This window comes from Amblyomma mixtum, chromosome 6 (assembly GCF_055824585.1).
Source record: "Amblyomma mixtum isolate Tamu chromosome 6, ASM5582458v1, whole genome shotgun sequence".
Taxonomy (NCBI): Eukaryota; Metazoa; Arthropoda; class Arachnida; order Ixodida; family Ixodidae; genus Amblyomma; species Amblyomma mixtum.
Window position 1 is genome coordinate 13,720,540 of NC_143017.1, and position 14,621 is coordinate 13,735,160.

The window sequence follows — 14,621 nt, forward strand, 5'->3', positions numbered from 1 at the left end:
GCATGGGCAAACAAATTTGTGAATGCAGTGCAATGTAGCAGTCACATCTTTGCTACACAACCATCAATCAAAAACGCTAACTCCTTCACGGATAACAAAAGCACAGGCGCAACAAAATATTGCTAATTGCAATGTTCAATTTATTAGGTACCTATAGCCGGCCATTCATGCCTGGTCTTCCTGCGGATAAATGAAACGCTGCAAAAAAGCAGTCAGCAGCCATAATTGCTGCTGTGACAAGGAGGATGTGCACCGTTGGTGCTGTTCCCTCATCCTGACTACGAAATAATAGCTGTTTTTTCTGGAATGTACTCTGGAAGCATGAATTTCCTATCCACCTTTATTTAGCTTGCACTGACACGACCCATCATGAACTCTGCAGCTTTGACAAACATGCGGGCCAGTCGACAGCCACAGAAGACTGTAGAACCCTGCTAACTTACAAAAAAACCAGTGCTCAGAAAGAAAAATTATAAAAAAATGAGGAGTTCCTTACACGCACTATGTTTTATATGGTACTAAGAATGCGGCTAAGACATGGCATGAATATTGTTTTTTTTTCTGCTCAGTTACAAACTTTCTCGCCTGTGCTAACATATTACTGCAATGTAAATAATGAAACATGCCAGCATTGCACAACATGCTGTAAGACTTACAAAATACACCCCCTACAAGGCTACCACATGCCTCTTAGATGTGGCAATGTTTATATCTACCAAACTATCTAGACTAAAATGAGACACCAAGCCTCTGACATCTGGAGATGTGTACCTCCCATGCAATTAGAGTGATTGGAGATGCTCCTCATTGATGGCATTTCAGTTGCTAGGTGTGGAAGGACCAGATATGAAGGTGAACAACTAGACACCCACTTTTTAAGCAACGTCACAATGAGCAATGTGCCTTGGCTTTTCTTCCATCCAAAAAGTTTTATGTTCCATGTTTACGTAACTGCTTGCATGTGCTCATTTTGGCTTGCTGAGAGGTTCTTTTCTTTGTTAAACTAGCTTTAACTCTGGCCTCAGTCTTCTGCACCTTCTTAATTTTTTGCTAGTGTTCACCTTAAGTCATGTGTAAGCTCACGCAGATCTCTACTTTTCTACGTTTCCAACTGTCACGTCTTCTCTGCCTTTGTCATGTCCATCACTGCATCCGACGCCTTCAAGTATGCTGTGTATAATCACCTTAACTAATCTGCCTAATACACATGTATTTTTGTTAGCCACCCACTCCTCTATCTGGCGCTGATAGGCCCTGAGAGTAAATAAATGAATTGTAGTCTAAGCTAAGTCTCAGCAAGCATGCATTATGTTCAGTTTATTTTACCATGTTTACCAGTAAAGAGTGGACGGAAAAAAGCTGCTAAGTGGAGCTTGACATGCCTCTCGCCCCTACACTGGAAAGCAGCAGGCAAGGCATACATAACCACTAACGACAACAGAACATGCCAAGTGTGAAGTAAATCAGTAATGTTCCTCGCATTTATCACAGGGCATACTCTCTGCTCAGTAATTTATTACCCCCTTAGACATTCTGCAAGGAGTGTATACAATGATGTGTCACCACAATACAATGAGAATCATTAACCCTGTGCAAATACAACAGCAAAGAAATTTATGCCCAATAAATGCACTGCTTACATGCAACCAAGAGGCAAGAATGGGACAACCTGGCACATTTATGGAAAATAAGCTCAAAATAATAAAGAATGACATTTGAGCAGCCGCTCATTCCCCCCACCCCCTCCCTCAAAAAAATATGAAAAATGGTCCTCTTCACACGGCACGTTTGAAAGATGCGGCTGTAATGTTTGCGACAGTTCCACTACGTGTGAAAATTAGATATAAATAACGCCAACGCATGCGGTTGGAAGCGAGGCGCCAGGGCGCGGGCAAACAGTAATCGTCTTCAGGTGTCGACTGGTTCCACCTCCTGAGGGCCGCTGCTCGACGAATACCACTCATGGCCACGTTCACATCCAACAAGCTTGTAATAAACATTAGACAGGTGTTTATCATGACGCAGCAGCAGCTCATCAGTGCTATTGGCCAGTGCTGAATTTTTTAGCTTGATAAACGAAATCATCCACCGAAACGCGTGTCGACCGTTCCTCGCCAGATTCTTGCAGTCCCACGAGGGTGAGCAGCTTTTCCGCCGGCTTCGTCTCCTCTTTAGTGCAGGGCCACTGTCATTGTGACGCACATTCTGCACGGTCGTTTTACTATGCATCGATGCCGCATGGGACAGCAAGCGGTCGTACACTCCAATGCGGCGTACGGGCCGCACACATACACACACCGTAACGACAATACAGCGCGCAGGACGCACGCAGCGAACACGGAAGAACAAAAACCGTTCTAAAGCACCTGTTCACTCAACACCGGGCCGCACACATACACACACCGTAACGACAATACAGCGCGCAGGACGCACGCAGCGAACACGGAAGAACAAAAACCGTTCTAAAGCACCTGTTCACTCAACACCACACATACTCCGCAATTCCGCGCATGGTTCCGACTGCGGGCTTGGCTAGCGCTTCGACTCGTCATGGCCAAGCTGCATGCCCTGCGCTCTTGTGGTAACAACGCTCATGAAACGAAAAGAAAATTTTAATATGTAAAACCATTCAAGTTGTCAGCTAAAAAAGCTACGGTAAAATTAAATACATCTGATATGTTTTCAAGGTGGTGCGCTTTTGCGGCGTCAGCGAAGTAAGCATGGACGCGAATACGAGAATGATGCTATGAATTTCCCGTGCAGCTCTGCTAGCGACCATAGCTCTGCAAATGGCATCGTGCTCGGCGTTTTGCGCGGCTGACTTGCCCGCATAAATTTTACTTCCTCCGTGCACACATGCTTGGTGAGGTGAACGGTGGTCGGTGCGAACAGTTCGAAGTTTAATCGACTGAAAATTGCTCAAGGAAAGTCAGCGGCATTGCATTGCATCACGAGTGACTGGCGGCAGCCACACGGCATCGTCTCCGGTTTCGTGAACTTGTGAGAAGGTGAGCAATTTGTTCTCAAATTTTGAAAGCGGTTTTTTGTTTCTATTGTAACCCTGTGTCTCGTCGCATGTTATGTTCACGGTAACATCAGCACAACGTGCATGCGCTTTCTGTCTCTATTTGAAGTAACATTGGTCGGTCAGCGTAAACTTTTCGATTCAATTAAGCACAAGCTGTCCATGTTGGTAGTGCGTGTTGAATGTGCTTGTCCTGTCCGCTCTCCCTGTGTTCTGCGTGTTTTTCTGTGCTCCGTTCTTAGATGGATCGACACCAACTAGCCCAACTTTCTGCTTTACTGAACTCTATTTGAGATCATTCTGCGCTCGAGATGGTCTTCTGGTAATTTATTTATTACCAGGTATAGTCTAGAGATTTGGAACCGTTCATCCCACTGCAACAGTGCTGAAAAGCTGTTTTGTGTTCATGCATCTGCTGTCCTTAAACTTTTCGGTAATCATTCGCATGGTTCCTTTGGATCTGGACTACCGGCTACTGTTGCAAGGGACGCCTCGCAGCAGAGCCCCTGGGGACGCCCAGTGGGTCAGCTGTTTGTCCAGGTGCCAAGTTACCAAAGGTACCATTCCAGACATTTTTTTTTTTCTGTTCATCAACCTCATATTCCTTGCAAAAATTACAGTATGTAATTGGGCACTAAAAAAATTGGTAACTTATACACATTTCAGGACAGTTCAGAGAAATGAAATGAAAATTGGTTTTTGAGTAAAGAAAATGGGGCAGTAACTGTCTCACTTCTCTCGGTGGACTCCTGAACCTAAGGGAAGGAATAAATGAGGGAGTCTAGAGAGAAATGCACATGAAGCATCAGTATTCTCTCTGTAGACTTTTCGAGACCTGGATTCATTCCTTCTAGGACAGTGCCAAGCAGTAGGTGAACTGCACACAAATTTATTTTCCTCAGGTGCAAAGTAAAGAGTGAAAATGTTGTAAGACAAATCTCTACCCTGTTTCATTCTCACTGCATTTGCTCAAAGCATAATATGAAATCCTGCATTTCTTATACCCTGGTTTCCTTTACTTTGAGCAGTAGGTATTGACAATGAACATCAAGGCAACTCCACTCTCATTGCTTATTGCTGCTTTTAGGTTTCCTCCATGATTTTCTGTTTGCTCAGTCCTGGCCTTAACATATTTTCTTCTGCTGCTTAGCTTCGAACTACTGGCTAGGTTACATGGTTCTGCTACTTCTATGTTCACTGTGAGGTTTGAGAGCTTGTTGCTTTGTTCTTTTTTTATAAGCATCTTTGTCTTCTCGAGGCTGATTGGCAGTCCGGAACAAAGACCACATGCATTGTTTATGTTAAGATGATGACATGATAGCCTAACACATCGTATCGTTGCCATTCGAGCCCCCTGTGTACTTGCTTTGTTGCACTGGGAGCAAAAAAGTTTAGTGGAAGTCGCAATGAGGCGCACTTTTGTTTAGACTAGTGGCAAAGGTTTACTGTTGCTTCGCAGTATAGTGCTCCCACCTGTTGCGCACGAGCATTTAGATGGCTGTTAAATACTACTATCAAGGATTTAGCCATTGTAATGTCGCAGGTCTGTTGTGTAGGATTTCAGATCATTGTCTTGCACTGTCCCCGAAGCCTGTTGTGTGTCAGTTACGCCACTATGCTGTTGTATTTCTGTCCAGTGTAAAAAATATTTTCTGTGATTATGCTACACGCACAGGTTCATGGGGAAGTAAATATTTTGTGTCGCTTCAACCGGGTAATGCTTCAGAATGAACACATGCAAAAACCCATGCTGTTAAAAGCCTTGGCTTGTGTAACCCAAGTGTGAGGAGAATACTATTATGGCAGGGATTCTTGCATTGCAACCTTTTAAATTCCTTTTTTGTAAAAAGAATGACGAGAGGTTTCATGAGTTACAGCTCTCTTTCATTGCTTGCTCAGAGAAAGCGTTTATTGTAAGTAAGCAGTAGTGGCTTTTTTCTATTGTTCAAGCAGCAGCGTCAGCACGCATCATCATTTTTGTCTTGAATGACTGAAGGTGCTTCCAGAGCATTGCCTTCTTTTTTTCTTGTTGTTTATTCAGCATGCAATATTGTGTCTATAGATTGCTCTTTAGCATTATTTTGCGTTCTCCCAAGCAAATTTTAGGCGACCAAATTCAGAAGCACCTTGTATTGGCCTTACATGCTCGCTATTGATGCAGAAGTAATTATATGCCACACTAAACACCAAATCTACATCCTTCAGAGTGGGTCTAGAAGCTTGTCTCCAGACTCTTGCCTTCAAGGAGTTTTTGCAGGTTTCATGTATCTGCTTGGTGTTGGAAGTGACAGCCTTGACTGATAATGATGAGCATTAGACACACATTATGCATTTACAGTTAGGCCGGAACGAAATGCGAACATACATGTGCAGTACTTTTCTACTTTGCAGCGAGGTATACATTTAGAAAGGGTTCATATATGTGTATTAGGTAGATCTCTTAACCAGAAACAGGAATCAGGCTAGCTGCATACTCAAGCTGAAATCACACAGGTGAAATATTTTGTCTTGTTCATAGGCGCTGTTTGCATTTCATTCCAGCCTGATTGTGCACTACTGCCATAGCAGGTACCCTATCTAAACGAGACACTGTCTTGTGGCAAATCATGCGCATATGTTTTAGACACGTGTGTGAAGAAATGTGCAGCTACAAACATTGCATACTTGGTTATTCATAATGCTTTTTTTTCTCATGTGCATAGAACAATGATCAGCTACATTGCTTGCTTTGTTGTTCTATTTTTCTGCTAATATTAGACTACATATTAATCTCAAAGACCCGATGTTCGACTGAATGATCCTTCTGTGTCCAACTAGGAAGGCAAAAGCATCACGCCTAGGGCTCATTCACCGCCCTTCACCCCTGTTTTGGTTTCAGTCGGTCAGTTATGCTATTAATGAATGTAATCACTTTATAGGACAAGTATATATGAAAATATATTTTGGGCTAAATGAGGTTAATTATGCTATTAATGAATGTAATCACCTAATAGGACAAGTATATATGAAAATATATTTTGGGCTAAATGAGGTTAACAAGTTATCCACTGTGCACAATGGTATGGTTGGTCTTGTACATCTTTACTTGGGTGTTAATGTTTCTTTTGTGGTTGCTGTCTAAATAACTTTGCCTGCCTATTGTATCCTAAGTCCTTTTATGCCCGTCTTCCTTCCTACTGGCTCTCTCCCTTTTCAGTCATTCCTTTTTCCTTTAAACTGGCGATTGGTCACAAGCCTGCTGTGGGAATGGCAGCTAGCACTAGGCCCCCTTTTTTTTCATTGAACCTGCACTGCTAATATTAACGCTAATAGTACTGTATCAGTATTTATGTGATACTGCATTTTTTGTTATGCATAAATAGTTGGCTAAGCCAATGGTAGCAGTGTTGAATATCACAATATATCATGCATATATCTTGCATGCAATATCAGTATCAGTTTATTCACTTTGGATGAAGGTTATACAAACAGGGTGATAAAAGCATCTGGGCCCTTAGCAAGCTGCTAGTTCGGGCCCATGCAGTAAGTGCACAATATAGTGTACCCAGGCGTCAACATAAGAAAAAAAAGTGTACATTTTATATGAATAGAAGATGTTACACAAAACTATATCAGTATAGTATTCACTATTACGCTACCCTCTATTTCTTTCAGCTCGGCCGTTTGGCTGTCGATATTTTGTGCTGCTTTCCTAGCTTAGTCCACTCAAACTAAAACTTTGCGTTCTGTGTTGCAGGTAGAATCTACAATGAATGCCGCACTGTGTCTTGTAAGCAGGAGGCGGTGTTAATGGAGCCATGAACTTTTCTTGCGGATGACTGGCGTTGGCCTTATTATGCACTGAACCTCAAGTGTGAAGAGGAAAATGTCGTGTTGGATTTCTGCACAGGTGAGACATCATGGTGAATCTACCAGTGCGAAAGACTAGACAAGAGACAAGACAGCCGCTGAGTCGCGGCCATAGTTTATTGAAGTGAATAGGGAATACATGAAGAAGCCAAGCAACACCACAAACCACACAATTACAAATAAGCATACATGACAACATGAGTCAGTGCCCCTGAACATTCCCCTGATCGAGATAGTCCAATTCATTGCGTGTTAGTGCGATAGACAACACACTTGCACATTAGTCACTGAGTCGTAAGGTGTGTCTAGCCTCAATAATCTACCATTTAATCTTCTCTGAATTTACTGCCAAAATGTGTGCTGCCAAAAGAAAAGGGTAGCAGCCTTCACATCCCTTGCAATATACAGAAAAGTAAGAACCCCTACCCTCTTGTGCTCCTGTAATCTTACATTGATACACCTTCCAGTTTGACCTATATAGACCCGACCACAAGATACAGGGTCTGATACCATGTTCATTTTACAAGGTACATATACATTTCACTCCACATGTGTACTTTTCTCTAGCCACATTCACAGAATTATTCTTAACAATTTTACATATTTTAAACAACTTATTAGGGGCCAAGAAAATCGCTTTTCCATCATACCTTCTGGCCGCATTTTTCAATTTGTGCGACAGTCTATGTATGTACGGTAACACAACCGGTCTTTTGGCATCTCGCTGGCTGGCCCCGGCCTGATTGCGCCGGTCGCCGTGAAAAGATTTCGGCTTCCTTAACAATTTATTGTATGCTCTTGCAAATAACATGGTTAGGAAATCCTGCGTTCATTAACCTAAAATGTACTCTTGGAAACTAGTCGTCATGCTAAGAAAGCATGACTTCATCAATTCTGAGTCCAGGCTTGACAGTCCAATGCTATCTTTCACTAGCTTGTAATAGCCAACCTGTGTCCAAGTAGCAGCTTAACACTCCTGGGTTAATATCACCAGCACACATGGTGTGTGCAGATCAACTTATCAAGGTAAGGGCCAGAAACCGCAGCTCCTTTTGTGGCGACATTTGCTCCAAGGTAAACCTAAGACAAAGGCCTTGCTCCTTAAACAGATTGAGAATATGTTCACATCCCAAATTATCAGAACATTTGTAAAAGACCAGAAAATCATCAACATAGCAAAAAATTTTTTCCCCCAGTCCATGCAAGTCCTTGACAATCATTCTATACACCCTACTTAAAATATCTCTTAGCACAAGGCCCATCTTCGAACTACTACATATACCAGATTTTTGAACACATACCACACTGGAGTACTCTACAGCCATGCTCTTAAAATAAATGCTATTCACTAGCATGCTCTTCAGATGAATTTCAGAAAAGGGTTCTTGCAAAATTTTGTCTGGTTATTTGCAAAAGCATTTGTCTACTTCGCATCTTGAAGATCGGTTTCTTGTACTCAATTCGCAGCGTGGTTGAGTATCTGAAGAATGGCAATCCAGCAGATTGTCTGGTGGTTAGTGTCGATGTAGAACTATTTTATTCCATCCCGTATGAGGACCTTATGAAAAGCTTGTGAATGTGTATATCGGAGCACAATGATGAGCTTGTGTTTAGGAACAGGTGCGTAGTAGTCTTTTTTTAGACTTACTTCCTTTTATTTGAAGAGCATGTTTCTGGAGTATGGCTGTGCGGCATATGTTCAAAAGTCTAGTATATGTATCGATTGAATGCCTCTGTGCTAAGTAATATTCTCTTAAGCAGGGTGGATGGAGTGATTGCCAAGAACTTGCATGGGCTGGGGGAAAATCTTTCACTGCGTCTGATTTTCTGGTCTTTTACAAAAGGTTGCGATAGCGTGGGACCTGTGCATATTGTCAAGTTGTTTAAGGAGCAAGGCCTTTCTTTAACTTAGCATTTCCTTAGAGGAAATGTCCCATCAAAAAGAGCTGTGGTTTCTGGGCTTCACCTTGATGTTCTGCACATGCCATGTATGCTGCCGATATTCACCGAGGAGTGTCTAGCAGCTACTTGACTATTGGCCGAACTATTCTAAGCTAGTGAAAGATAGCATTGCGTCATCTAGGCTAGGCTCGGTATTGATGAAGTGATGCTTTCACAGCATGACAAGTGGTCTCCATGAGCAGATTTTAAGGCTTACGAAAGCATTATTCCCCAACCATGCTATTGCAGGAGTGTGTGATAAATTGTTAAAGCTGAGCGTATAAGATTGATCAAGTTGGTCAGACATGCTAAAGGTAAGAATGGCGTAGCATCATGTAACGAGGACAGCAGGAGAGCACACACGCATTAGTGCCAACCTTGGAGCAGATACAGAATCCAAGAGCATGTGCTTGACATTCAGCGTTGGCAGTCAAGGGTCGGGCTCATTCAATCTTGAATGTTCAAATCAGTGTTTTCTCATTTCCTTGACTGCCAGTGCTGATTGTCAAGCACGTGCTCTTGGATTCTGTATACACTCCAAGGTTGGCACTTGTGCGTGTGCTTGTTGTCCTGCTGTCCTTATTACTTGATGCTGCACCATTCTTCTCTTTAGCATGTTAAAGCTAAAACCCTTTCACAGGGATTGGCAGGATACGGCCAGGGCCAGCCATCGAGATACCAAAAGATCGACTGTGTTACTGTACATACGTAGATTGTCGCACAATTTGAAAAATGTGGTCAGAATGTATGACGCAGAAATGGTGCTTTTGGCCCCTAATAAGTTGTCTACAAACTGTAAAATTGTTAAGAATAATTTTGTGAATTTGGTCCGGGAAAAGCATATGTGCCTTGTAAAATGTATGTGGTGTATCGGATACTGTTATCTTGGGGTTGGGTTTATGTTGGTCAAACTCGAAGGTGTGTGAATGTAAGACTACGGGAGCACAAGAGATATTTGGATATTGGTAGGGGTTCTAACTTATCTGTACATCGCAAGGAATGTGAAGGCTGCTAGCCATTCCTTTTGGCAACACTCATTTTGGCGATACATTCGGAGCAGATTAACCGGAAAATTATCGAGGCTAGACACATCTTATGACTCGGTGACAAATCTGTGAGTGTGCTGTCCATCGTGTTCATATGCAACGAGTTGGACTATCTAGATGAGAGGAAAGTTAGGAGCGATCTTTTACTCATGTTGTGGTATAGCATATCTGTAACTGTATGGTTTGTGGTGTTGTTTGGCTTTTCTATGTACTCCCTGTTTACTTCAATAAACTTTAATTGCGAGTCAGCGCCTCCTTTGTCTCCTTTCTTGTCATTGTCTCGTGCTGGTAGGTTCACGTACTTGCAGAGTAGATTCACTGAATTGTATACTTGCAGAGGCTTGTGAAGAAAAACCAGAGGAATTTTCTTTCCTTTGTCTGGAATGGAAGTTAAAAATTTTTTTCGCATTGCTAGATGGTTGCAGCATGAAATTCCATTCTGGAAGGGTAAACCCACTAAATTGTACATTTTGTGTGCAAGGGTACTGATGCTTGCATGAAACTGAAAACATTCGCCCAGGCTATCTGGCTAGCTTCCTTCTTCCTTGTGCCCAGATTTTTTTAAACAATACTTTGTCAGAGTGCCGCCGTGGTGGCTCAGCGGTTATGGTGCTCGGCTGCTGACCCGAAAGACGCGGGTTCGATCCCGGCCGCGGCGGCTGGAATTTCTTTGGAGGAGAAATTCTAGAGGCCCGTGTACTGTGCGATGTCAGTGCACGTTAAAGAACCCCAGGTGGTCGAAATTTCCGGAGCCCTTCACTACGGCGTCTCTCATAGCCTCAGTCGCTTTGGGACGTTAAACCCCATAAACCAAACCAACCAATACTTTGTCAGATTTATTTTGACCAGAATTTCTAACATGTTAATTACACCACATTTTGTGATCATAAACAAAATTAAAACATGATGATCACTGGTGTATGGTTTAGTCTGGGGTAGAATGATGAGAAGTACCTAGTATATAGTAAAATTTAATATTACTAGTCTAACATAAACAAAATTGCTCTTTTTTTTAGTGGAAAATTTTGCTACCAGGGAGTCGGAGCGGCATGGCATGATGAAGACTTGGACAGTGTGCATTCCAAAGTACCTGTATTCATGTCGGCACGAGAACTTGCGCACAGTGCTTCAAACAGTTGGTGAGTACCTTGGTGCTGTGCTTCTGCTTAGATAGGTAAATATTTGATTTTAAATGTGCCTGAACAGCCAATTGGCCTAAACGTGCACACTAAGTCAATACAAACACCATGACGTGAACAGACATAATACAGAAAAATGGTCACAAATACGATGATAATAATAGTAAAGAAAAACAAGCATAATGAGTAAACAATGAAAACAGCAAATTAGGCAAATATTTCTGTCATAAAAAGTTGAATTGTGTTATTTGCAAATGAGTCATTGGTGAAATGGCATGCATGTCAGGATAAAATCTATCATAGCATTTGGTGGTTTTTCCCTGAGGCACACGAAATCGCAGTGACATCAATAACGGCTCACAGTCAATAGAGCCGAGCACAACTTTATGTAGAAAATCCATGTCATAAAGGGTAGACATACCAAGGTCTGCTAGAAGAAAGTCGTAGTCTTAGAAATGACAGCGCTCAATATATCTATCACAAAGGATGCATACAATCTTCTGCTGAACATTTTCGATTTCATCGCCAGAGGTAACAGAGGCACTATTCTAAGCTACTGATGCAAACTCAAGACTTGGCATCACGAGAGCACAGTAGCCAAATTATGTTTTTAATCTGAATAAGAGTGTGTATCTGAAAATTTGAGCAAAAATTGAGTAGCATTTAGATATTCTTGCACGAAATACCACTGTTAAAATTGGTTATAAATGATATGTCTCACATGTACGCTTGTCTGCTGAATATAGTAAGCATGGCTTGCGACCTGAGTGCCTCCGATGTATGAAAAAAAATGGCCAGGTTACTGCATGACGCGTGGAGCAACCCAGTGTAGCACATTCAGGCTTCATGGAGTGGAGAATGAATTCAGTAATAACTTTAAGAATAGAAAACACAGGACCAGGAAGCTGACAGAACACACTGACACTCGGTGCATGAAGGGCATTATGGAGTTGCCTGTCGTGTTGTGCAAGATGGAGGTCGCACAGACAGATGTTAAACATGAGTCTATGCAGATACCTTCTGTCATTACGTAGTACTCACTGCAGAACTCAACAAAAAAGAAGCAAAGGTAACAGCTGAGCATGGCCAGACTCTTGTGCTTTCTTCCGCAAGCAATCTGGAAGCGCAACTCTTCAAAGTCTTTTATGCTTTCGCTCGACATATACATCATCACTGCATGTGTCGAGGAAAAGTACATACCCTTAATGTCAAATGACATAGCACTTACAGGACTCAGTAACAGCTTACTTAGGTGTTCTGATGCATCTACAGGGCACCTTATGAGAGATTCTTAGGCTTCAGAGCACTCAATCTACAGGGCGCCTCATGAGAAATTCTTAGGCTTCAGAACACTCAGCCCTTGCAGAAATTGTTTCAAAGTTTGTTGCCACATGGGCCTCTTCGTAATAATGACCCTAAAAGCGAGCCTTCCTTTAGTGTCACAAAAAAAGGCCTAGGACATGGGTCTTTTTTGCTCCTTCATTAGAACCAAAATGTTTGCGAGCGAGATCTTTCACAGATATGGAATGATTTCACGAAATGTCAGAGAAGACTGAAGCTGTGCGAAGCAATACCAGCAACAGCCCTGCCGTGGTGGCTCAGTGGTTATGGCGCTCGGCTGCTGACCCGAAAGGCGCGGGTTCGATCCCGGCCGCGGCGGCCAAGTTTCGATGGAGGAGAAATTCTAGGGGCCCGTGTGCTGTGCGATGTCAGTGCACGTTAAAAAACCCCAGGTGGTCGAAATTTCCGGAGCCCTTCAACACGGCGTCCCTCATAGGTTGAGTTGCTTTGGGACGTTAAACCCTAATAACCAAACCAAGCGATACCAGTTACAAACACATCAGAGCTGTTGAAGAAGCTGAAAGATTCATGCCTTCATCCTTTTTCTACATCAGACACATGACTACACTTTGTCTTTCTGGGCCATCATTTTGAAAAGGTTAACATGGCAGCGGCCTTCGGTTAAATTTCTGCAAGGAGCCCTTTGTGGAAACTTAAGCATCTGTTCCTCGTGAGGCGCACTGCAGAGATATTTGAATACCTTAGTGAGCTGCAACCAGCACCTGTGGCTGCATTTTCACTGACATAATAGATTAGTACATTTTCGTGCAGATGCTGAGATAATGGAAACTATGACTGAAAGCATAACGTTTCGGGGAAGTATGCTTCCTGATTGCTTGTGGGCAAGTGCTGTGTAACCACCAATCCAATGGGTACAAGCTTTCTCCTCACCTGGTGCTCGTCTTCTTTAGGGTGAAATGCCTGCCAAATGGTTCATTGCCCCACCTTGAGATGAAGAAAATACCTTGTGCCATGGTGCTCTTTGTCCTCAGATTCCCTCGCGCCATCAAAAATCACAATCATCATCATGCTTGTGGACAAGTGTCTGGCCTTTTTCAGATGTTACCAATGTTCCTTGCTCACTAAGTTGTGCATTGAGTACTATGTAATGAAAGGCATCTGCATTGAATTGTATTTGGCACCCATCCTTAGCTACTTTCTATTTGCACAAAATTGTAGACAACCGTAAAGACTTTCATGCACACAGTGGTGTCCGAGTAAGCACATTTTGTCTGCTTCTTCCTGGCCCTGTGGTTTTTGCTGTTTACTGTTATGAGAAATGAATTTTAGGCAATGAATCATAATGGTTTGGTTCTCAGTAAATGGCTTTTACAAGCTTCTACGAAAGCCGATTGTTCAATAGCGGATGGTTCAAATGTATTTGTGAAATTTATAATAGGTGTTGTGTGGCTACTAAATGAGGATTTTTTTATCTTTTCAGATGGATCCGACAGCAATGTTTAGAGGTACAATGTGTGCAATTTGTCATGAAAATAAAACGTATGTACTTGTACTCAACCAAACACTTGCCACTCTTTCATTCTAAGTTGCATTCTTTGTACGTGTGCAATACATAAAATGCATGAAAGTCTTGTACATAATACTTATTTCCTCGGCCTCTGGACTGCTATATCTGCAGTGAACGTTCTGGGCAGAAGCTATACACAGATGCATGTGCATGTACTACTGAAAGTATGTTAGGAGAAGGTAAGTGACGCCAACCAAGTAAAATACAGGAAAAACACGACGTTTCGGGACCGGCTCGGCCCCTTCTTCACGGTGTGACTACGGGCGAGCGCAGCTTGGCTTTTTAAGCCCCTGTGTGGAGGACCTGCGGGTCAATGGCCGCAGCCCATGGACGTAGGATGAGGGGAGAGTCCCCAGGGAACGATTAACATTCTCTCGTGTTTGCTGTATGTGCCACGACTCGAGAAGAAGCCTCCTGCGTGGGTTAGCTTCCGTTTCCAATACAATGGTGCTGTCGAAGTCAATTGGGTGGTCACACCCTTCACAGTGTTCGGCCACGGCGCTGCGTTGACGATTCATGTGACGGACGTCCGCTTTGTGTTGGTTCATCCTTTCCGCGAAGTTCTTCGTTTCCCCTATGTACGACGCCGGGCAGACGGAACACGGAATTTTGTACACGACGCCCTGGGCCTTTTCTCTGGGCTGCCGGTTTTTTGGGCGGGGGAGAAGGCGACCGATAGTGCTGGTCGGTTTGTGCGTTGTCAGCACCCCTTCTTTTCCGAGAATGCGACCGAGCGTCTCGCTCACGCCCCT

General features: G+C 43.0%; 1 long non-coding RNA gene across 2 annotated transcripts; it reads left to right on the forward strand.

Annotated features, from left to right (window-relative positions):
- The first annotated feature begins 3,018 nt into the window (after window positions 1–3,018).
- LOC149338240 (uncharacterized) lies at window positions 3,019–13,864 on the forward strand. Of its 2 annotated transcripts, none has more exons than XR_016283412.1 (4): window positions 3,019–3,582; window positions 6,762–6,914; window positions 10,897–11,000; window positions 13,783–13,864. It is a non-coding gene; the product is annotated as an uncharacterized LOC149338240 (long non-coding RNA). The 2 variants fall into 2 exon arrangements; XR_016283411.1 differs by having other exon boundaries at window positions 3,020–3,582; window positions 10,878–11,000.
- The last annotated feature ends 757 nt before the right edge of the window (window positions 13,865–14,621 follow it).